Source organism: Myotis lucifugus, unplaced genomic scaffold (assembly GCF_000147115.1).
Source record: "Myotis lucifugus unplaced genomic scaffold, Myoluc2.0 scaffold_157, whole genome shotgun sequence".
NCBI lineage: Eukaryota > Metazoa > Chordata > Mammalia > Chiroptera > Vespertilionidae > Myotis > Myotis lucifugus.
In genome coordinates, this window is record NW_005871205.1 from 182,229 (window position 1) to 207,073 (window position 24,845).

The window sequence follows — 24,845 nt, forward strand, 5'->3', positions numbered from 1 at the left end:
TGGGGCGGCGCCGACCAATAGCCGCGCGGCCGGGAGGCGGGCCCAGGCGGCACCGCTCCCAGGAGGCGCTTCGGTGAGTGGAGCTGGTCCGGACCCACCGGAACCTGCCCCGCCAGGTCACAATCGCCCGGGGCCCTTGCGCCGGCCTGGCGGGTTCTGTCGCCGCCGCTGTCCATTCAGTTCACTCTGCTTGTGGTCACCGCACGGCGAGATTCTGGCCAGAGCTCCCGGGCTCACGTTGACGAACCCGAACGAAGACCTGCCAACCCCTACCCCCAACCTCTACCGGCCGCCGGAGTCGGGTGGCTCCTAACTTGATTCTCATCCTGAATCCCACTTATCAAAGTTGTCTTCATAACCGGCCCAGTGATACAAAGAGGCTACGGGAACTGAAGCCGTGGCCAGCGGTTCCGTTGGTTAGAGCCTCCTGATACACCCAGGGTGCAGGTTCATCCGGTCAGGGCACATACAGCAAGCAACCAATGAATACATGGGTAAGTGGAACGGCAATCAATGGTTCTCCCCCCTCTCTAAAATCAATAAATAACAATAAAAAAAGACAATAAGAACTAATACACAAAAAGGAAAGGACCCTTTCTGTTGAATCCTGGTAAATACAATTTACGTCGAAAACGTGCCCCCCTCCTAACTCTTCACTATGCTCTGGATTAAAAGGAGGCAAAGATGCAAAGAGCCAATACTGCAAATGTGGTTTCCCTTTCCCCTGATGTTGCATTGCGTAACTGGGCTGAGGGAGACGTTTATCTTCCTAATTATCTGGCCCGGGTCAGGGTGAAGCCACCTTTGCTTTTCCTGAGTTTTCACTGACCAACAAGGTAGCACTTCGGTACGGTCAAGGCCTGTCACCCAGCCAGTGTCACTCGCACACACGCGTGTGCACACACACGCACGCGCACACGCACACAGCTTTCCAGCTTTCTGTCCTCTTCTCTCTGGCTCCTTGCTCTCAACTCCCTTCTCCCCAGTCTCTCTCGTGCAAAAAATTCCCAGTTGCCCCTTAGTTTACCAGAATCTGTCTCTGAGATAAAGCATCCCACTGGGGCTCCCAGACTTGCTGGGGGCTCCCCCAAAAAGAACAGCATTAGCCAGAGGCAGACCTGGCAAGGCCTGCGTGTGAGGGGAGGGGGGAGCAGTAGGGGTGAGATGGGAACCCCATGGCTGCTGCTTACACCTTGCAGTTCAGCGATCTATGTATGGAGGCCACAGACTGTGTGTGTGTCCACGCTCACTGTCCCCAACACACAGGAGCACTGTGGTGCATCAGAAAGAACACTGGCTTTGGACTCAGGCAGACCTGAATTTGATTCCTACTCGTCAGCTGTGAATCTGGGACGAGTTATAGAACCTCTCTCAGACTCAGTGTCTTCATCTGCGAAATGGGCATGGCACAGTCTGCCTGGTGGGTTGTGCACCCTGGCACAGTGGGTACACTTAATTGTAGGCACTCATCAACGGTGTGGAACAGGGATGGGCCTCTGCACCCTGGGCCTGCTCTATCTGCCTTCCCAGCTCCACCCCAAGACCTTAGCTCAGCAGCCTCTGTGAAGTTTAAGGGCGTGGCTAAGTCCAGGGGTTCTCTCTCAGTTTCCCTTCTTCCTTTTTGAGTCTCTTATTGCCCCTAAGGACTTCAGGGCCCCAGAGAGCAGGCCCCACGACAGAATCACCCAGAACTGGAGAAGAGTAGCTACGGTGGTCATCCCTTCTCTGGGTCCCGGCACTGTCCTAGTGAAGGTCAGTGGAGAAAGTCAGGTTTGTCAAGTCCCCTCCCTGCCCCCACCAGGGACAGCCTGATTGACCCTTTCAAGAGCTCTATGGAGGGAGGGGGTGGTGTTAGTGGTCCCTCTTTATTTTTACCAAAAGCAGTGGGGTGGGGAGCATCTCCAGGTATTTGTTGTGAAAAGCTGCACGACAAAGAGGAAGGTCACAAGATGTGAGCACTGAACACTTCTGAGTTTGAAGTCTCCAGTTCTGCAGTTTCCCGTGGGGAAGTCATTTAGTGTTTCAGAGCCTCCGTTCCCACCCCTGTGAAATGGAAACAAAACCTTCCCTCTTCCAGGCATGAGGTTTGAGTGAAATGATGAAATAAGTGTCTAGTACAGTGGTTCTCAACCTGTGGGTCGCGACCCCTTTGGCGGTCGAACGACCCTTTCACAGGGGTCGCCTAAGACCATCCTGCATATCAGATATTTACATTACGATCCATAACAGTAGCAACATTACAGTTATGAAGTAGCAACGAAAATAATTTTATGGTTGGGTCACAACATGAGGAACTGTATTTAAAGGGCCAGAAGGTTGAGAACCACTGTACGAGGCCTCTGGTCCTGCAGGCACTCAATAACCAGCAGCTCCAGCTCCCAGTTATGACCAAACCATGAATGAGTCCCAGTCTGGCTCTGTGATTAGGTGTGTGAGCTCTGGAGCCAGAGCCAAAGGTCATATCTTGGCTTCACCCCCTTGTAGCTGGATGTCATCTGTAAACTGGAGATGGTAGTAGTGTCTACCGGTATTTTACGATTATTGTGAGGATCAAAATCATCAAAACCCATAAAATACTTAGAACAGGACCTGGCATATAGCAGGTGCTCAGTAAACAGTAGTCATTATCAAGTATCCTATGGCAAGAGGCTGCAAGGTGTAAGCAGCAGCCATGGGGTTCCCACCTCACCCCTACTGCTCCCCGCTCCCCTCACACGCAGCCCTTGCCAGGTCTGCCTCTGGCTAAGAGGTGAGGTGAGGATTAGCCGTCAGTAGCAGAGCCAGGATTAGGGCCGAGCGTCATGACTCTCTGTCTAGTGCTCTCCAAGACGGACATCAGTCATCAACCAGGACTGTCAACGTCAGCCCCACCCTGCCACACACTGGGCTTTATTGCTGCCCAGCCACAGGATGGCCAGCCGCTGCTCTTCGTGTGGGAAAGCCCTCCAGGCAGCTGGCTCAGGCTTGCCCACCAACACTGTCTTCGCACCTCCCTTTAGAGGACCCCTGACTCCTCGGTCAGAAAGTATCAGCCCTGAACCTTAAGCCTCAGCTTTCCAGCCGAGAGGACAAAGTCACCCTTTGATGCTGGAAGCCTAGGCTTCCAAAAAGGAAAAACAGGCGCTAAGGAGATGGGCAGGACCTGGGGTCACAATTTGACCCTGGGGGAAAGCTGTTCCCAATCTCCCACTTAGAAGCAATGGGAGGACGTGTCTATCCCAGAACCCTCCACTCCACCAGGGGCTTGTCCTTGTGCTGGGGGCCTGTACGGGGCCTGGGAAGAGGAGGGCATCTGGGGCACATTGCTAAAGATCCCTTCCCGTTCTACAACCCCCGGCGAGCCCAGGCACAGATCTGGGACGCGGGTACACATCCTGAAAAAGGGAGCCCCTTTCCATTGGCGAACGCCTGGGTGTTGGTGACTGTGCTTGGGCCAGGATGCCCTCCCCTGGGGCTGGCTTCCCTCGCAGTGTCTGACTGACTCTGGCCCCAGACTGTGTTCCGAGAGACCACGCTCTATTTTTGTCAACCTGTGCACACATGAACAATGGGTTTTCTTACTCACGCAAACCCAATGAGAGGGAAAATGGTGAGAAAACCTACGTTTCCTCTGACTCATTCAATCATCCAAGAGGAGGCGGCGGGAGGAAGTCGGACCAATCTTTTAACTTGAACTGGGTGAGGGCAAGGAGGAAAAACTCTTTCCTTGACTCTCCGTAAAGTCAGGTGCTGCAAAACCAAGAGAGCATAAACAACTCTCCTCTCCTACCAACACCCGCCTCCCCTCCCCTCCTCCTCCCAGGCCAGGCAGCCTGTGTCTCAGACTTTTAGTTCCCGAACTGCACCACTGGACTCATTCGGGGAACTAAAAAGTGTCAGTGTCTGGGTCATATCCCATAGCAACTGAGTCCAAACCTCTAGGGTGGGAGTGACCCGTTAGCTGTTTTCAAAGGTGATTCCAATGCAACAAAGTTTGGGAACTACTTTGCTAGAGGCTTGCTGACTGCAGTGGGAGTTGGAGCAATCACAGGGTGAAGGCATCATTTGTTCATTCATTCATTCACAAACAGGTAATGAAGAGCTTTTATGTGCCAGACCCTGTTCAAGGAGCTGGAGATACAGCTGTGATCAATACAGTCTTGGTTCTCGTGGAGGAGCATTCTGGTGGGGGAAATCCCGCGAACACATAAATGAATAAATGATATACATGACTCCTGCTATGAAGAAAACCAACCCAGGGTAGAGGGTAGAGAAACTTCGGGGGCCAGAGGTCTGTTTTCACCCGGGATGTAGGCACTGATTTTTGCTCCAGGAGAGGGTAGCTGTGCCCGTCCTTGCTGTCCCGGATTTTATCCTGCTTTCTGGCTAAAACAGCTTCCTCCTGACAATCCTCAAGGTCCTGCCTCCTGCCCGTCACAGGGCCCGGCCTTCCCGCTTTCCTCTTTCCCTTAGATCTCTTCAGGGCAGGGGCCTGGCATGCTCTGCACACATCCTCCTCTCCTCTCTGTCAGCAATAACATGTGACCCAGGACCTGGGCAAGGTGCATGATCCATCAAGGATCACGTATGTGTAACCCACAGAGGGATTTTAGGCTTGTGGGGTATGAGAGGTCATGTGGGACAGTGGAGAGAACCCCAAACGCAGGGTCAGAAGACCTAGACTTGAGGTCTGACTCTGCCACTTACTGGCAAAGGTCACTTCACCTCGCCAAGCCTCAGTTTCCTCATCACTCAAATGGAAAGACTGACCAATTCTGTAAGAGCATTAAAAGGAAAAATGTCAGCCCGGACCGGGTGGTTCAGTTCATTGGAGCGCCATCCCGTACACCAAAAAGGTTTTGGGTTTGATTCCCAGTCAGAGAAAGAGAGAGAGAGAGAATGTCAAAGACTTTTGGAAAGTATTTTGCAAATATGGGAACTTTTTAGAAATTATTATCTAGGCCTATATAGACATGAAATCACATCAAAGTTTTAAAAGATCCTATTTTACAATTGGGAAACTGGAGAGAAGAGATGACTTAACCACAGTCACAAGGCTTGTTAACGGCAGAGGATCCGCATTGACCCAGAAAGGGGGAAGGGTTTGGAGTAAACTGGGGGTACTATTTTAATATCAAACATTTTACTTCCTCTATCCACTAAGCAAACTCCTATACATCCTTCAAAACCCCACTCAGGTGTGACCTACCATGTAAAGCCTTCTCCCCACAGCACCACTGGACACCTAGGGCTATGCAGTAAGCAGGAGCCCTTTCAGCCATTAGCAGGTGTGCACACGTGTGTGCTGTGTATGTAAACTCACCAGTGAGCCCCTACACTTAGGTGCTGGGGTCCAAATGCTGCCTCAGTTGCCCTAACATCTACATCCTCAAGCAGCGGTTTCTATATACAATGGGCCAGGAAGCGTTGTGGGGTCCCGTACCCAGCTCTTCTAACTCCAAGCCCAGGCTCCTTCTTCAACCCCACAGCTTGGCAGTTGGGCTGTGCTCTCTGCTGGGTCACCCAAGGCCCCACCAGAGCTGCTCTGGAATGCAGCCTGCCCACCACCCTCAGGGGCTCTGCAAAAGGGTGGGGCCCAGGAGGCCTCTGAGCACCCACTCACCACAGTCGCTGCCCCCTCCTCAGGTCCTGTGAGGTCTCCCTGTATCCTCGTTCTCAGACTATAATTACAACCTACACAAGGGTCACTCCAGGGTGGTGGTCATTAATCTCAGGAATGCATCCCGCTCCCGAGAAGAGAATCACGTTTAGACAAGGATGGCAGTCGATGAAGGCAAATGCACATCTGATTTCAGGTCAGAAGGACATAGACCGAAGGGCTTGTAATTCCACTTTGAAAGCAAACACAGTCCCCCCACAATTGTGCCCTAAATGATCTGGGTCACTATAATTAAAAAACACCCCAAACCCACATCAAGCAAGCCACCCCATAAACACAGAAGTAGGGCTGCGGGCTCTGCCCTGTGAGAAGGCAGCAAGGGGGGCTTGGGGAGAAAGCCTGATCCTGAAGGTGGTTCCCCGAGGGACCCGCCCAGGACGGGCCAGGCTGCCCAGGAATAAACAGGCAGTCACAGCGGCAGTCTGCAGACGGGATGGGCTCATCTGGAGACGGGAGCGGGCCTCCCATCCCAGGCACACACACCTCCTTTGTGGCTCCCCTTCCAGGGCAGGGCTCGGCCCAGGGAAACCAGAGGCGCCTGGCCCCAGAACACTGAGCCAGTGTTCCTCCCACTTAGGGAAAACCACAAGCCGGCCGGGCTCTGTGGCCGCAGCCTGTGCGGACTGAAGGAGCTGCTGTGTTCAGGTAGACCCTGGAGAGGCCCCAGGCCCAGAGGAGGCCAGTGCAGGGGGAGGCAGGGCTGCTCTCAGGATGCCCTAAAAAAGAAACCTTTCTTCCAGGCCAGGCCCCAGCCATCCCCCTAGACCACAAGGCCACATTCATGGGAGTGAAGTGCTCCTGTGCCCGGCCAGCCCAGGTTCAGCCCGGCCAGCTCTGCACTCCCATAGCTTGCACACAGTCAACTCTATTTTTAAAAAAAATACACTTTTATTGATTTCAAAGAGAAAGGGAGAAGGACAGAGAGACAGAAACATCAATGATGAGAGAGAGTCATCGATCGGCTGCCTTCTGCACGCCCCACACTGGGGGTCAAGCCCACAACCCAGGCATATGCCCTGACCAGGAATCGAACTGTGACCTCCTGGTTCATAGGTTGACGATCAACCACTGAGCCACGGCAGGCACCTCTTGTAATTTACAGTAGCTCTGTGAACACTGAATCAGTGACTACTGAACAATAGCTCCTACAAGCCTCTGATTGCTACAACATTTTCATCAACCAATCAATATGTAACCTTGCTTTGTGTGGGTTTGTTTAAAGACCCCTCATTTAATAGATGTTGTTGATTCGTTAACATTAAACTCAGCCGGCAGCCCTCCCACTGGGGCCTGCACGAAGTCTGTCGAACACATGTTCTCCGTAAGGCCCAGCACAGCTGTCTGGCCCGAGGAACACCAGGCAGCACGTCAGCACCACACGTGGGGGTCACTTAAAACAGCGGAATCACCAAGAAAAAGCCCCCAAGTGCAAACAACTAAGAAGACACGTTTACAGTATGAGCAGGAAGAGGAGTAACATCTGGTTCAACCTCGGCGGGCGACCCACGTTGTCAATACTCTGATATTGACACCAATGATCGTGAAAACGCTGCCGGTATTGATTAGGGGATGGGAGACAAATTCAAGCAGGCAAATGTGCAAATACAGATTCTGCCAAACATGAGGACCAACTGTGTGTTTTTAGGGTTATTGGGGTTGTATGAAGTGAAATAATGCATGAAGAGTACGTAGCATAGCAGTAGCTCAGTACATATTTCTATTGTTACTTCTATTACTTGCTGGACACAGAGGTCTTGAGGCCTTTGCTATTCCCTGTTGAAATGTCTTTCCTTGCGCTTTTCCACCTAGTGAAGCCCAGAGCCGAGGGTTTCAAGTTCGCCCGGGGCTGGGTTTTAATCACACCTCTTCCTTTTGTCAGCCCGGAGCCCTCAGGCTAAGATCCTTCTCCCTTCTCCGCCTTTCATCTCCAGCTCTGCTTCCCCACAGCTCACCAGCCGCTGATGACTGTGTGTAATAGAAGTGACCAGAGAGACCTGGCCCCTCCACCGAGTCTGCAGGCCCCGCTGTGCAGGTGCCTGCACGGCCTTCCTTCTGCCTCGATGTATGGTTCACAGGTGGACCTTACCCCTCCCACCCTGTCAGGTCTTTTGCTCCTGCGCCAGCCCCCCACCCACCATGCCACTTCCTGCATCCTCAATTTCTCCTTCTCCATTAGTTCATCTCCTTACCACAGCGGTTCTCAACCTGTGGGTCGCGACCCCTTTGGGGGGTCAAACGACCCTTTCACAGGGGTCGCCTAAGACCATCAGAAAACACATATATAATTACATATTGTTTTGGTGATTAATCACTATGCTTTAATTATGTTCCATTTGTAACAATGAAAATACATCCTGCATATCAGATATTTACATTATGATTCATAACAGTAGCAAAATTACAGTTATGAAGTAGCAACGAAAATGATTTTATGGTTGGGGGTCACCACAACATGAGGAACTGTATTAAAGGGTTGCGGCATTAGGAAGGTTGAGAACCACTGCCTTACCAGGTTACGCCCTGGCTTTGAAAAATCCCTCCTGAAATCCCAGGAGGTGGAAACAAGCAAACCAGAGAGCATCATGGGTCCTCATCCTACCTGAACTTAGCTTGGCTCCTAGGACACCACCCTCCTGCTTTCCCTCCTCCTCCCCAAGAGTGACTTCTCAGTTGCTGCTGCTGGCTCCCCGGCCCTTCCTCGGCTCTAAATTTCGGCTCTAAATGTCGCCAGACTGTAAGCTTCAGGCCGCTCTCCTCTCTTTCCCATCGGTGGGTAGGGGTGGGGTCCCATCACGTACTGATGCCTCCCAGCCTGGACCTCTCCCCTGACCTCCAGACTAATGCATCCAATCGCCTGTGGAGGGAGATTATTGGGGCGTGCCTTAGGGATCACCCCCTTGAGGGAGGCAGGACGGGGCCGGGAGAGGGGTTCGCTGAGATGCGTGTCACCAGGCCCGAGCTGATCCCACAGGCCTCTGAAGCCAGATTGGCCCTTCAGAGTTGCCCCCAAAAGAGGCCAGGGGGCAAAGCCCTGTATCCCCACATGGGCCCATCGTGGGATAAGACTGCCCCAGGAAAGGGCCAGGCAGCCACCCGGAGCGGGGAGGGTGTCAGCTGCTGCGGCCCTTTCTGCAGCTGGGAGAACCAGGGCCTCTGACCTACAGCCGATCTGTGCGCGGCACACCACCTGTGGGTGTCTTCACTGCAACCTCCACAGGCCTCTCAGGCAGCAAATCCATTGCAGAACGTTTCCCTCCAAACCTGCTACCTGCCCTGGTCCCCACCCCCAGCCCAGCCAAGGGCACCAACATTCCCCCAGGCCCCCAGGTGAGAACATGGGCAAGTCCTGTCTACCCCAGCCGAGCCCCTACCTCCCCCACCCCCCACCCCCGGCCTGTCACTGGCCTTGACCATCTCTTCCCTACGTGAAGGCACAGCCACCTAACTGCTCGCCCTCATTCACACACACACCCACCTAAGGATCTCTTCCAAACAAACCGAAAACCTGCACCTGGCCTCACGACCCCCAGGATACGCCCCAAACTTCTCCCCCCTCTCCCCCCCCCCACCCCTGTGCTCTCAGGCTCCTCTGCCTGGATCCTCCTGCCAGTCCCCACTCCCCATCACTCACCAGGAACGTGGCCTCCTTGCATCTCTCAAACCAACCACACACTCCCACCTCAGAGCCTTACCCTTTCCGGCTTTTTGCCCCATCCCCACCTCCACACGCCTCCGTCCCTCCCCAGCCCCCACCATCACTCTCTCGCTCCGCTTTATTTCCCTCAAAGCCCTGCTCTCTGTCCGTGTTTACATTACTGACTTTCCTGTTTATGGTTTGCCTTCTCCCCTCAGAGTAGTTCTTTGAGGTTTGAAAGGACCTGGTCTTCTGGGACAGCTGGATCTGTGGTGTTCCTCACCACTGCTGAGTGAGTGCATGGCCGAGCCTCCTCAGTGCACTGGGGCTCCTCCCGGGGTGGGTGTGAGGACTATGGAGGAAGAGATGGGTACTTATATGGTGATCACCATGACTCAGCTTTGCAGGACCAGCTTAGAGCCAGCTCCCGGTGCTGCCCCAACCCCCCGGGGCACAATCAGCTGTGGAGCCGTACACAGCTCTGCACAGTGTTTTTTTAATCCTCACCCAAAGATATGCTTCTTGATTTTAGAGAGAGAAGAAGGAGGGAGGAAGGAGAGAGAGAGAGAGAGAGAGAGAGAGAGAGAGAGAGAAGAGAAGAGAAGAGAAGAGAAGAGAAGAGAAGAGAGAGAGAGAGAGAAAAAGGAACATTAATGTATAAAATATAGATTGGCTGCCTCCCTTATGTGCCCCAACTGGGGATTGAACCCTAAACCAAAAATGACACTCCAACCCACGGAGCCCCCGCCAGAGCTGCACATAGGCTGAGCTCCCCCAGGTGGACAGGGACATATCTCCACCCTCCGCGTCCTGGCCCCAGGGTGTCCTGGCCCCAGGGTGTCCAGGCTCCAGGGTGTCCAGGCTCCAGGGTGTCCAGGCTCCAGGGTGGCGTGCTCAGCCAAGGGCTAGGGAGCTGACCTCAGGTGAATACTCTTTCCTGCTTCATGACTCAGCATCTCAGGGCTTAAGCCAAGGCACCTCACCACCAGACCAGCTACCTGCTTTGGGATACAAAAGCCTAGCCAGCCGGGCTCACTGCCAACGTAGGCACCAGGCAAGGGGCCTGCCAGCTGGACAGTGACAGAGGGTGACTCTCATCGTCACACCTGCACTGAGAGCTCGGGCAACTGCTTCTGTCAACACCAGACTGTCACCCTGCACCTCCTGGCTCCTCAGCTCCTGTCAAGACCTGCTCAGGGCAGCACTGGGCTACCTCTCTCCTCTCTGAAAGACCTGACTTGGAGGCGGGGCTCCACCGCTGAGCTGGGTGCCGTGGGCAACCTGTTGAACAGCTGAGCCTCAGTCCCGTTAACTGTAAAATGGGGATCATAATAGTGTCTCTCCCGTGAGCATCTCTCATGGGGGTGGGGGGTTGGATGGGGAAGGTCTCGAAAGGGCTCAGTTCCCATGACCTCAATAGGTACATGCTGTTATTACCACCCTGGCAACCACTGATTGTGCAGATATTACAACCTTGGATCCTTTTATAAAGCTTCCATCTCCCACAAACACACTTTTTTTTCACAGATAGTTTTCAAACATTTGCTTCAGCTTTTACCCAGGACTAAAAGAAATACGAAAAGGGTAAGAATCCTATACGTTCATTTACCTCTCTGAACCTCAGTGTTCACATCTGTAAAATGGAAATGAAAGTACCTATCACACCAGACTGTTATAAAGACCCCCCAGAACAGGTTTCAAGCACCTAGCAGAGAGGGTGGCACAGAGGAGGAGCTGAAGAAGTGGCAGCCCCTTTCCCACCCCACCCAGCCCATCTGCTATGGACCTGCTTCCCCCTGTTGGATCATGAAAGCTCTGGATCACCCGTTCCCCCTCCTGCCAGGCCTGACTAGGAGCTCAGGGACAGGCTTGTTGCCCCACGGTGGTTTCCTGGGTCCGATAGTTGGGCTCCCTCTGCTTCCCTATTTGTATTTTGAACTCTGACCTTTGTCTTAATGGTTTGAGTGCATCCTGTGCCTTTCACTGCGAGTACGTCCAGGCCTCACAGCACCGATCGCCCTTCCAGGAATAAGTGAGCCGAGTGGGCAGACCTGCAGGAGGAGGCTGGAGCCTGTGCCCTTGGGCGTGGCTCTGTGCTCTGCACTCACAGGGCATGTGCCAAGGACGCTGGGAGGGCTTTCCACGTTTGGGAACCTGCTCTTGGACGCCGATGCCCCAGGGAGGGCTGTAGTGGTAGTGTGACCTCTGAGGTCATGAAGTCACATGAGCCTGCAAGGGCATCTCTGCCTGTGTCAGCCCTGGGGGAGGGAGGGGCGTGTTGAAAGGGCTTTTGGCAGTCGGTGGAGGTTACATCCCAGCTCCACCATTTAGTACACAAGTCAGCGCAGTAAGTCCACTCCCCCCACCTGCGTCTCCGCGCTCCCCATCTCAGTGTTGTCGGGAGGACCAATGAGATAACAGTTGCTTAGCTTTTAGTTGGGCCTGGTAATTGCTATTATGACAGGCTGCCTAACCGATAGACATGCAGAAACTATCAGCAAAGCAGAAATTAGAATAATGAGAATTATTTCCTTTCTTAATGTCTCAAGAGAGGCCTCTCCGTATATCCCAAGTCAAAATTATTTCCCCAGGCGTCGTGTAGCTTTCTCATACCGTCACCACTGCACTGGGCATTGCCTATTGGATGATCAGCTGACGGCCTGGAAACCCAGCCCAGACCGAAAGCTCCAGGAGGGACGACTGGGCCCCAGCACAGCACCCGGCCCCTGGTGAGCACTAACTACTAGGCGAGCTCATGAATGGGCGTATCCAGGGCACAGCCTCCACCAGCACCCTGCTTGGCGCTTCATGCACGACATTGTGACATCTCATACTCATGACAACCCCGAGAGGTAACCCGAGGAAAAGTTAACACGGGGGCCTTACTCCGTGCCAGGCACTGTTCTAGTTCTACCAATGTTGGCTCATTTAGTCCTTCAGCGTCCTACCAGGTAGACGCGTACACATCTGGATTTCCCATAAAACTAAAGAAGTGTAAACTTCTAGGACCCTCACGTGCTTGGGAGGGGCCACATGACCAGTGTGCTCACGTTGGTCATGAGTTTTGTAAAATTTGTAAAAGTAGGAAACATTGAGATCCTTTACCTTAAAGAGAACTCCATGCATTGTAAGAGCTTGGGGTCCCACAACATCTGGTCCCACCAGAGTATGCACCTACTCTCCCCATTTCACAGATGGGGAGGCTGAGGCTCAGAAAGCTTAAGTAACCTGCCAAAGCCCTTTCTCTTCTGCCACAGACCTCTGAAGTCTGGGGACAGGATCCTTGGACAGCGGTGCCATGTGTCTACCCAAGGGCAGCTTTGTAGTTGTGGGTTCTTCGCTGAGGGAGGGAGGGAGGGAGGAAGGAAGGGGGGAAAGAGAAGCTCGGAAAAGAAGGGTCCCAAGTCCAGAGCCCTGAGCCCCAGCTATTTGGCATCTGAATCCTGGTTAATCTGACTTTCTCCTTCCCCACCCCCACCCTTGTGACCCAAATCTACTGTTTGCCTTTCCAACTCCTGAAAGCCAGCCCAGCTCACCCCAAATAAACCTGCTCTCCGTCCCCTTCTTCTTCCTGGGCCCCTCTGCCTTCCCTACACCAGGCCGGGGCAAACAAGAGCTGGCAGGCTCTGCCCTTGGGGACAGCCCTCCCTTGCTGTTTTGCAAAGGGCTAGTTTCAGCTGCCGGGCATTCAGTTACCTTCATTAGAATGGGCCCCGAGAGCCGGCCGGGCACTGACCGCTCAGGGCAGATTCTATCACAGCTGGGATGAAAGGAGAGAAAAGCCTGGTCATGGAGCTGCCTTTCCCCAGGCCACTGGGAGGGAGCGGTGGGGGCGGGAGGAGGGGGTGCAGTGCCCTCCCCAGGCTCCAATGGTTCACTCCGTTCCTCAGTCCCCAGAGCCAATTAAGAAAATAATAAAAATAACATATATATATATATATATATATATATATATATATATATATATATATAGTTTCAGAGAGGGAGGGAGAGAAACATCAATGATGACAGAATCATTGATTGGCTGCCTCCTGCACACCCACACTGGGAATCAAGCCCACAACCCGGGCATGTGCCCTGACCAGGAATCAAACCGTGACCTCCTGGTTCATAGGTCGATGCTCAACCACTGAGCCATGCTGGCTGGGCCCCAGAGCCAATTTTGATGGTGAGTGACAGCCAGATGCTGGACCAAATTTTCCAATTCCATCAGAACCAGTCAGAGAGAATTAAGTGAGAAAGAGAAAGACTAGGGGTGCGAGGGGGGGAGGGGATTATCTCAAAGAAACAGCTTTCTGAATTCTAGAAAACTATTGCTTTAAGGATACCTTAAAGGCTTTAACGCTGTTCCCCCCACAAGGAAGTGACCTTGTTGATACTGGATCAGGAGAGCTGCTGATTGAAGATATTCTTAGACCAAAATGCAGAAATTTTAAGTGTAATTTTTTTCCAGAAAGTGAAAATGAACTTGGAGCATAAATGGACATTGGCATAATAAAAACTGAGCTTTGGAGATGGAGAGTGGCGGCCTCCCCAGCAGCCTCTGTCCCTATTAGGGACTTGGGGGGCAAAGGGAAGTTGAACTGCAGTGACACTGGGTGGCCACCTGGTTTCCAGAGACTCTGCCTCCCCAGTGAGCAGAGCTGGGAATTAACCCTAACCCCAGCGTGTGCGAGTGAGCGCATGAGGGAGTGGGTGACACCCAGTGCCCTCGGCAACCCTGATCTAGTGCCCACCACGTGCCAGACATGGCTTGGGGCTCCCTCACCTTCCTCATCGCACTCATCCACACACCACCCTGAAGCAGGGGAGTGCTGTTGTGCCCAGTTTACAGATAAGGGCACTGAGGCCCAGCGAGGCTGCAGGTCAGGGTGAGGCGGCACAGCTGACAAGCGGCAGGGCAGGGGCGCAGACCTAGCCTCCCTGGAGCGCTCCCTCCCCGCTGGTGTTCATCGCAGAGTGGGATGAGCTCAGTGGTTGCGAGGGGTTAGCTCTCCCGGCGTGGCCGGATTTATCGTTTCTGGCTTCGGGGACGGTGTGCTGCCGTCCTGAGCCAGGGCCAGCGAAGCCAGAGCAGAGGAGAGCACCGATCGCAACCCAGCCGAGGCCTTGGCTTGAGGACCAGGGCCGGGGCGGGTCCAGGAAGGGTGACTTTCAAGTGGAAGGTGTGGAGGGAGCGACTCTAAGAGCCTGGGAATCTCAGCCCTGGGTCAGGCTTTGCGACCAGCCAGTGGGACCTGGGACCGGGCCTCCTGGGGCAGTTCCAAGGCCCAGATGCTTCCCGGCACGTTTCCAAGTGGCAGCTCCTGATCTGTGGTCGCCGTCCACGCCCTGGCCAGCAGCCACCTTATCGGTGTAGCGATGAGACAGAGCAGTGATCCCCAATCGCTCTGCAGCTAAAATCACCCGAGAGCTTCTAAAACGCTCCACGTCCAGGCCAATCTCCGGACCCATTGAATCTGGATCTGGGCGTGGGGCCCGGGCCTCAGTATTTTTAAAGTTCACAGTGTGATTCCAACAGCCACCAGGTGGAGATCAGGGACTCCCCAGAGTGTGGCTCAGGCTTTAATGAGCATGTGAACGAGTCGCTGGGGTCTCGTTAATGCAGGTTTGGGTTCAGCGGGCCTGGTTCACCTGGGACGCTGCAGCTCTAACAAGCTCCCAGGTGGCCTCCCGGTCCCACTCTGAGCAGGGAGGACTGGGGTGTTGCTAACAGCGGTTCCCACAGGAGCTCCTGAGGGAAAGAAGGGCTCCCTGGCCAAGGCCCCCACCCTCTCTGACCATCCCGAGGGGCAGGCGCACACTGAGCTCTGAGGACTCCTGCACCCACTACTTTTGTCTGACCGCTGGCTGGAAGCAGGGCTGGGTAACCTTGTGGTGGCCCTTAGCTGTGTACTTTGGGGATGGGGATTGGCTGAGGGGCGGTGAGGGGATGGAGGTGTGAACAGGATGGAGGTGTGATTTGAGTCAAAGGCCAGGCCCAGGCTCAGGCTCAGGCTTCTGTGTGGGGAGGGGGCTCCTGCCTCAACCGTGCACCTGGTCCTCTGTGGCAAATGGCCTGAAGGTGTTTATCAGACAGGTGGGCTGTGGGGCTGTGAGGCTGTGAGGTTGGGGAGGGGGGTGGGGGATGTAAGCAGTGGGTAGGGGCTCAAGGGAGGGTCCATGGGTGGGAGGATTCATGGGTAGGGGGTCCATGGGCAGTGGGGGTCTGTATGGGGTGGGTAGGGGTCCATGAGGGAAGGGGCTATGGGTACAGGTAGAAATGGGTGGGAGCTGTGGGTGTCAGGGGCTCAGCACGTGACCGAGCCAGGGTTTACAGCAGTGCTGTTCTTTACGACCGTGTGTAATAACTCCTATGAAGTGATTTTTAAAACTCCACATTTTTTTCTGTGAAAAAATAGTCCCAGAGAAAAAGCCACCAGCTACTGGGAGTGATGGAAAGCGAGAGAAAATGAAGAGGTCCAAGAAATGAACGGTTCTGCCCTGGCTGGTTTGGCTCAGTGGTTAGAGCGTCGGCCTGCGGACTGAAGGGTCTCGGGTTTGATTCCAGTTAAGGGCATGTACCTTGGTTGCAGGCTCGATCCCCAGCACGGTTGGGGTGCATGCGGGAGGCAACCAATCGAAGTGTCTTTCTTACATCGATGTTTTTCTCTGTCTCTCCCCCTCCCTTCCACTCTCTCTAAAATTCAACGGAAAAATATCCTCAGGTGCGGATTAACAAACAAAAAGAAATTAATGGCTTTTTGCCGGAAGATAGAAGCCAAGGAGTAATCCCGACAGGCGCCCAACTTCCAGAGCCCTGTCCCTGTCAGCGTCCGTCACACCTGCCTGCGGCCCAGGCTGTGCCCTCCCCGTCCTCACAGCGAGCCTGAGAGGGCACCAGGCAGGAAACTGAGGTTCGGAGGCGTGACCCCACCTGCCCAGAGTGTCACTCGGAAGGAAGGAGCCGGGAGTCAGACCCAGGCCCGGCTGACTCCAAGTCCACGCTCTCCTGTGAAGCCACGCCGCCGCCTCCGGGCGCAGGCAGGGCTCCCTTACACGGGAAGGGCCCCTGATCCGGGACAAACACACGTCTCCGCTGCGCTTACTTCCCACCAGACCCCCAGACTGGTGATCCCACGGACCCCACGCCAGGCCTTTAACAAACTCGTCGGACCCGGCCAGCGGGGCCTGCGCGTAGGAAGGCAGGGCTGGCCTCCTGCCCACGGTTTCCTCCCTCCGTGAAGGGCACCGCGAGGGCTGGAAAGAGCACAGTGAACGCCACCAGCTCCGGTCCACCCCGTGTCCTCCTGCCTGAGCTCCGCGCTGCACCTGGCACCATGCAGGCTCTGGGGACCCCAAGAGGGTGCAGTAAAGTGACAACCCTCCACCCCACCCCACTAGAGGACAACAGAGATGCCCCACAGGGACACAAATGGACCCCCCGCCCCGCCCCAGTCAGGCAGAGGTGTGGGGCCATGGGGGAGGGTCGGTGTGGAAGGAGGAGGCTGCTTCCGGTGGGGGGAGAGGGTGGAAAGGCTCTGGGGTGGCAGCTGAGCTGTCCCCAAAACAATGAGTGCTGCAGACAGAGCAGAGGGGAGTTCTAGGAGAGAGGACACCGACAGAGCCGAGACGCAGGAAGGGCAGGTGGTGCTGGGAAATCCTGGGTGAGCCAATCAAGCTCAAGGGAAGCTATAGAGAAGCTGTCGGTCACAGTGACTGACATGCACTCACTTAACAAACATTCACCAGGACCAAGTACATGCCAGACACCGGGGAACATCTATATAATGGAAGCCTAAGTGACCGTTATGGCGGAACGACTGGAACGGCCGGTCACTATGATGCGCCCTCAGCCAAGGCAGTCGGTCTGAACAACTCAGTGACTCAGGGAAGCGCAGGGAACTCAGGGTGAGCTGCCTCCGTGCTTGACTCACCCCCTCGATGGTGTTCACAGGACGGACCGTGGTGGCCCAGCCTGTGCATGTGCGGCAGCTGCTGAAGTTCATGCAGCAGCAGAAGGCCATCCAGCTACAAGCTGGCAGTCAGACATCCCCCGAGGGGTCCCGGACTGCAAGAGGGCGCAGGCTGGGCTGAGGGACCCCCCAAGACCACACAGCCGGTCCACCTCAGAGGCAGGACTCCACTCGGGCCCTGCACAGCTGGAGGGCAGCTGTGGGCTGCTCTGGTCGCTGGCAAGGCAGGACTGGACACCTAACCCACAGGACGGCTGCAGGAGATACCACAGGGGGCAGATCGGACCGGAAGTCAGCAGAGAGGCTGTTGCAGAAGTCGGACATGCTAAGGGCTGGGACGGGGACCGTCACGCTCAGCTGCACAGGCTGCACCCGCACAAGCCCAGAGGAGCCGGCTCTGCGGGCGACGACAGGAACAATGCCCCTGGGAGCGGTGGCGCTCGGTGAGCCTGGCTAGGGAAGGGGCTGGACACACATGGCTGTGGATGAGCCGCATCAGAGGGTCCCTGGGGAACAGCTATTAACCAAACCCCACTGTTATCACAGGGCCATGGGCTGCTTCCTCTGAGGACAGGGGGCAGCGATGTCTCAGAGATGTTCCTACCACACCCTGGGCTACCACAGGACCAGTGGGGTCCGCATTTCTGTTACAAACATGCGGGGAAAGGGAGGGCTCTGGGAGCAAATAAGGCAGGCGATGGGGGGCTGTGTGCGGGGAGGGGGGGGGCGGGCGGGGCAGAGGCCCTGGAAGTCCTGCAGCCCAGAGGCGGGCTCATCGCTCCTTGGTGCATTTCTCAGACTCCCTTGCAGAGGACCCCCTTCTGAGGAACACCTTTCAACCACCTGCCCCGGGGGCTCTGCCACCTGCCCCTCCACCCGACGAGGCGCTGGCTGCAGGACCCTCTATGGCCAGGTCACCGCCAAGCTCGGGCTCCAAAGGCTGGCGAACAGGCTGGGAAGCGTGCTTCCAGCCCCAGCCCAGGCCTCACGCTGCTCCGGGAACACTTGGTTTTGTTCCTTTGAGTGAAAGGCTGTCCTCCAGCAACGCAGATGCTCCGATAAGTTGTCTCTGACGCCACGCACACCCCTCGGGGCAAGTGAGGCCCGGTCCTTTCTCCCAGGCTGCTGGGTAAGGGCACAAGGAGAGGCCTGGGAACCCGAGACGCGGCAGGAAAAGTGGGCGCAGAGCCGGCCATCTGAGCGACCTGGCGGCGGGCGGGTGCAGAGGCAGGTCCTGGCCTTGGGCAAACCACTTAACTGCTGTCTGAGCCTCGGCTCCCTCATCAGTGAAATGGGTATAACAGCACCTACCTGGCAGGGTTAGTCTAAGTAGACAGGATGGGAGGGGGGTAGTGACTGGAGATCTGACAAGGTAAGTACCTGTGCGTGGCTGACATTCCAACTGTTCCTCCCTCCCCCACCCTCCCCAGCCCTTGTGTCTGGCTCCCGCTGAGACCTAGGTCCAACTGGAAGGCCTCCTTGTGCTGGGACTGGGGGTATCAGAGGGCCAGAGAGAGATGGGATGGAGTGGGACAAGAGAAAGATGGGGGGCAGGGGCAGGGGCGGGGGGGGGGAGTTGGACAGACAGGCACAGAGATGGAGTCAGAAACAGGGGCAAAGAGAGAGAGAGAGAGAGAGAGTCAGAAGGAGACACAGGAAGACAGAGAGAGGGTACAGGCAGAGAAAGAGAGAGACAAGGTGAGAGAGAGGGTCCAGGCAACAGGAAGGGTGCAGTCAGTCAGGCGCCACAAACAGCCAAAGGGGCCCTGCCCCGCCCACACCGGCCCCCAGCGCTGCAGCCCAATGTTCCCCCTGGGTCTGTCCTCCCTCTCCTCCACCCTGCCCCTGCCCAGCCCCGGAAAAACTGACTGGGTGGGAGCAGGAACCAGCAGTGCTTCCTGGCGTTGGGCGCCCTCTGGAGGAGAGAGAGGAGAGGGGGTGCGAGGGCCCTGCAGAGAAGGGGTGCAGGGCAGGCGGGGAGCGGGGACCCTCTTGGGAAGAGCTAGAATCCCTGAAGGAGGGGGGGGGGCTCACAGCTAGAAGCTGGGACCCCTCAGGGAGGGGGTGGGAGAATAGCTTGTCCCTGGACCTCCCAGGAAGGGCCTCATTCCTCCAGGCAACAGGCACTGACCATCACTCAGGCCAGGACTGGGCGGGGCAGAGCAATGGATGAGTGAGGCTGGTCCCTGCCCGGGGAGGGTGCCGTAGACGAAGGGATACCTAGGAACAAACACTTCCCACCCTCCGAATTCCCACTCTTTCCTCCAACTGCTGGCCCCTACCATCCACCGGAACAAAACGCTCATTAACCAAACTTGGATTAAACTTTTCCTCTTCCCCGGGGTCTGTGAGCCTGCCCGAGCAGCCTTCTGCTCTTCTCCACAGCCCTGGGCAGAGGCTGGCCTCCGGGGAAACCTTCTCTGGTCTACTCCACCGACAGGCACCGCCTCTCCCCACTTCCCCTGCGGTTCTTCCCAGCCTGGACTGTTCTTCCCTGTAAAAACCCCTGTAGCCTAACCCTGGAGAAGCTGCCAATGTTCCCACGTTCCCTGCCCTCCTCCCTTCCCAGCCTCCTCCCTCCTGCAGCCCCCTCCTTGGATTAACCCTTTCAAATAGCCCCTCCTGGCCACCCACGCTCGGGTTTGTGGTTGTTGACATCTGTGAAATCATTTACAAGGAAGACACCCACAGCTGAACTAATGAAATCAACCACATAGCAAAAAGGAGGCAGATAACCAAACTGAAAATTATCGATTCACCATTGGCACCAAGTTTCTTAATTACCAAGACAAAAAAGAAGCCAGTAGTTCTGCTCCAATTCTTATCCGATGAGAAAAGGATATCATATCACCAGGAAGGGCCTTGTTTGGGCGTAAGAATCCCCAACAGAACGTATTGGATCAAAGTGTACAAGACGGCAGATCGGATCCGATTTCCAGTAACAGTTTGAAGGAAGCTGAAGCATTCTGTGTAGGGTTGCCTTTCGCCGAGACAAGGAAGTAAAAACGAAACGTCTGTCCAGGGAGAGGGTTTTGCCAGAAGGTGAAAGGAAACAGTGTTTGTGACGGGGAACTCGATATCAGGGGTGGACAATCTACAGGAATGCGGTTAGCATGTCCCCGGACGACTTTCTCCCCTCTCACGTGTATCTGAGTGTCCGCCTGTCCCTCCAGGACCCGGTGCCGCTGCCTCTGGCCGCGCTCACTGCCGCACCTGAAGCCCCCATGTGCCTCCACCTGGGTGCTGGGCCTCCCACAAGTCGCAGAGGGCCTTTTAACCTGGACTAAAAATCCCCGTGGGGCCCTAACTGGTTTGGCTCAGTGGCTAGAGCGTCGGCCTGCGGACTGAAGGGTCCCAGGTTCAATTCCAGTCAAGGGCATGTACCTTGGTTGCGGGCACATCCCCAGTAGGGGGTGTGCAGGAGGCAGCTGATCGATGTTTCTCTCTCATCGATGTTTCTAACTCTCTATCCCTCTCCCTTCCTCTCTGTAAAAAATCAATAAAAATATATTTTTAAAAATGGGGACAGCAAGAAGGTTCTGTCACACCGCACACCGCACCGGAAGACCACCAGGCCAGGTGTGGTAAAGGAGGCTGTTCTGAAATGGGTTCTCGATGTAAAGTCACAGCCTCAGAGATGGGGAGACGCTCAGCTTCCCAGCCCCTGGGGTTAACAGAGCCCCCTCTCTGTCCAGCTGGAGACAGAGAGCAAGTACACAGCGGGGCAGCAAGGCACTGAGGCAGGGGCTCCTGCCCTTGCTGGTCATCACCGAGGCCTGGGGAGGACGGACAACTGGCCTGGGACGCCCACCGGGAGCGCTGTCTCCAGAATCTGTTACTCGGCCGTTGGTATGGTCAGGAATGCAGCCATGTCAGGGTGGGAGCCGCTGCTCACCTCTGACAAAGCCCTTGAGCATTCTCCCTGAGGGGCAGCAGGTAGGCCACACCCTCAGCCCTGCCAGGCAGCCCTCAGCCCTGCCCGCCCGGAGAATAGTCTGACACGGAGCAGGGAGGGGCGTGGTCCCAATTCCTGGGAATGTGCAGGGGCTGGATTTCCTGGTTGTGCAAGAGCAGCAGGTGGGTCACAGGATGCAGGTGTGGAATGCAACTCTGGGGCAAAAGGTATTCGCTCCATCTACGTGGTATGTCCACCCCCGATGCATTGTGACCTGAGAGATTCCAGCATTCTCCAGGCACCGCACGGGATGCTTTCCAGGCCTCCTCTCTTCTGCAATCACCCCGAGAAGACACCAGTTACAACTCCATTTAGCAGGGGGAGAAAGAGAGGCTCAGAGAGGCTAGGTAATTGGCAAAAGGTGGCCACACCGACAGGGTCAGAATTCAAACCCTGGACCCACAGGCCCCAAAGCTCATGCTCTCCCCATGTTTAAATGAACCTTTGCCTTGAGGGCCGGTCAGGCACGCTATACGTGCCTCCTCCCTAATCCAACGCTTGGAAAGCCCTCAGCCTCCAGGTTTGGATGGCAGCACCAGTTCCAGCCGGTCAGCTGCCCCGTCCTGCACTGGGGGGCAGCTGGGCCTGAGGCTGCAGACACAGCGTCCCCAAGGAGTCGGCCTTAACGAGAGGAGAGGAGCGCGGAGGGAAAGCAGCAGAGACTGAGCAAGCGGCTGAGCGCAGCTTCCGGCAGAGAATCTGTGCTGTCTGTCACCGCAGCCGAAATGTGGAGACAGAAACCCAGCAGGCCTCACACATGGAGACTCGCACATGGGGAGGTGACAGTCACCGCTAGAAACAACATTTGCGGGCGAGGGGAGGACGGGAGGAGGGGAAGGAGGCCACGGAGGGAGGGACCCTCTAGCTCTTCCCGTGGCATTTGTGGGGAGCGCTGGGGCAGGACCCACAGTCACTCAGAGCTCTGCTGTGTGGGCCCCGACCAGCAGGGTCACCACCGGGGAGCCTGCAGGAGACGCCCTGACCCTAGACCTGCTGAGTCAGCGTCTGCATTAGGGTCAGCCCCCGAGGGATTCAGACGCACAGGAGCTGGTGGTCAGAGCCACCGGTCACCTCCCTTCCAGCTCCTTTCCAAGGCCCAGCGTGTGGTGTTATAGCCTTTGGGGGAGACCCCCAGCTGCCCATCCCTCCCTGCAGAGCAGGCCTCCACATCTGAGATTCACCCATCTGCTGTGCAGCAAATATGTACCCACAGTGTCTCCGTGCCAGGTCCTGTGCTGGGAGTGGAGGGCACAGCTGTGACAGAGGCAGGCCAAGTCCCTGACCCACGGAGCTACAGTCCAGTGGGGGCTGTGGGGGGCAGACGAGACACACCCAGACGACTGAGACTGCGCATGCTCTGAAGGAAATGCGCGGGGTGTTATGACAGAGACGGGGATGGGGAATGGAGGGGTGCCTGAGATGGGTGGTCAGGGAGGGCTTCTCTGAGGAGGAGACATTTGAGCTGAAACTTGAAGGATGGGAGGGCAGCTGTGCAAAGATTTGAGAGGATGATGTGGCCACAGTTACGGAGCAAGGACTCACGTCTCCTCATGCTGCTACCCAGGTGCCAGGGTTGACCAGACACTTACACGGCCCACAGCACGTTCTCAGAGGCAGCGAGGACCAAGGCCTGCTGCCTCCTCCCCCTTCTGGGGTCAGGTGCCAAGCAGTGGACACTCTGCCCCACAGAGACAAGCCCTTCTGCCCGTGGTGACCCCCGGGCTCCTTCACACCCTGTTTGCTGGCTGCTTTGCCGCTGGGGCCTCTGAGGCAATCGATACGAACAAATCCAAACTGAGGGCATTCTCTGAAGCAACTGGCTTGAATTAATAAAAAATGTCAATGCCATTAAGGGTGAAAAAAAAGGGGGGGCTGAGACATGACAACTAAACGTATGTAGTATGTGACCCTGGATTGGATCCGAGACTTAAAAAAAAGCTATAAAAATATTGGAAAACTTGCATATGGAGCTTATATTAGACTAAAGGCTTGGTGCACAAAATTCATGCACTCGCACAGGGGGGAGGGGTCCCTCAGCCTGGCCTGTGCCCTCTCACAGTCCGGGAGTCCTGTGATCAATCGCCCCGCCCACCTGCTGCAGCCCACTGGTTGGTGGCCTGGGCCTCCCTCTTTGGGGTGATCAATCATGGAGCCCCACTATCGATCGAACCACTGGCCGGTGGCCTGGGCCTCCCTCTGTGGGGGGATCAAGGGGGGATGGCGGGGCCCCCCAACCAATCGCATCGCACCCGCCTTAGCTGGCCTGGTGTCAGTGCATGTCATAGTGTGGTCGTCCGGACGGTCGTTCTGCTGTTTCGCAGTTGGATCAATTTGCATATTACACTTTTATTATTATAGATAATATATTGAGTCAATGTTAAATTTTCCTCAAATGATAACCATATTGTGGTTTTGTCCAGATTATTATAACGGTATCAGGAGGGTATTCTTGCCCTTAGGAATGGGACAAGTATTTAAGAATAAAGAGTCATGCCCAACTGGCGTGGCTCAATGGTTGAGTGTTGACCTATGAACCAGGAGGTCATGGCAGAGAAAGAAAGTAACAACACGCTAACAATGGGTGGATCTAGGGTGCCGGATATATGGGTATTCACTGTACTTCTCCTACAACTTTCCGGAAAGTGGATTTAAATAAAAAGTTGGAGGAAAGTTAATTTGCTAGGTCTCTGTTACGTCAGTGTGACCTGCTCTGCACTCCTGCCCCTCCTGCAGCGGGAGCCTGGCTCTCAGATGAGGAACCCGCTACTGAGATTCCCGTTCAGGTTCTGACACAGGGAGCGCCCTGGCCCTGTGACCTGAGCCCCTGTGGGCGTTGTGGGGCCTCCCTCTGGAAGAGCAAATCCATGGCTCACTGGACCCCAGGAATGCTCCCTCCCTGAGCCTGTGCACCCCGGCAGCCAGGCTCCACAGGGACGGACGCCTCAGGCCAGGGCCCTGAAATGCCAAACCACTCACCCCAGAGGATGCCTCTGGGGCCCCGTGAAAAGGAGAGCCATTCTGGAGGGTGAGGTAAGGCACTGATAAAGGGCACAGGGCCCCCCGGAAACTCAGCACAGGTCCTCCTCCAGGCTGGAGGGCAGGTTGGGACAGAGGAAACCAAGGCAGGCTTCCTGGAGGAAGAGGTACCTGTGTAAGATTTAAATGGTGAGCAGAAGTTTGCCCAGAGACAGTGGGTGGAGGACAATCCAGGAGAAAGACAACTTGTTCAAAGTCTCAGAGGCAAGAGAGAAGGTAGCTTTTTTAAAAAACGAGAAGCAGATGGGTGCTACCAATTCCAGGGTGTGCGATGTGCTGTGAGAAATGGGTAGGAGCTGAAGATGGATTTTATCCCATCGGTGATGAGGGGCTACAGAAGGGGTGGTGACTTCCCGGGAGCAGCTCCTTAGGAAGATCCTGAGGCAACTGGGGAATGTGGGTCTGGAGAGAGAAAGGCGGGGTGACGAAGACAGCCAGCCAGTAGCTGGCAGTGGGAGCGAGAGGAAGGGGTGGGTCCCAGAGGATTCAGGCTGGCTGTGGGGGTCAAGGATGACTTTCTGCTTGGGGGCTGGCTGGATGGTGACACCATTTGCTGAGACGGCGGTTACACAGGCGGACCAGGTGGTTTGGCCCTCTCCGTTTGTT

At 55.6% G+C, this 24,845-nt stretch overlaps 1 protein-coding gene across 1 annotated transcript in view; it reads right to left on the bottom strand.

The window, feature by feature from the left end:
* The window catches only part of RAB11FIP4 (RAB11 family interacting protein 4), a 70,774-nt gene that overhangs the window by 40,417 nt on the left and 5,512 nt on the right, over window positions 1-24,845 (bottom strand). The window lies entirely within an intron of this gene.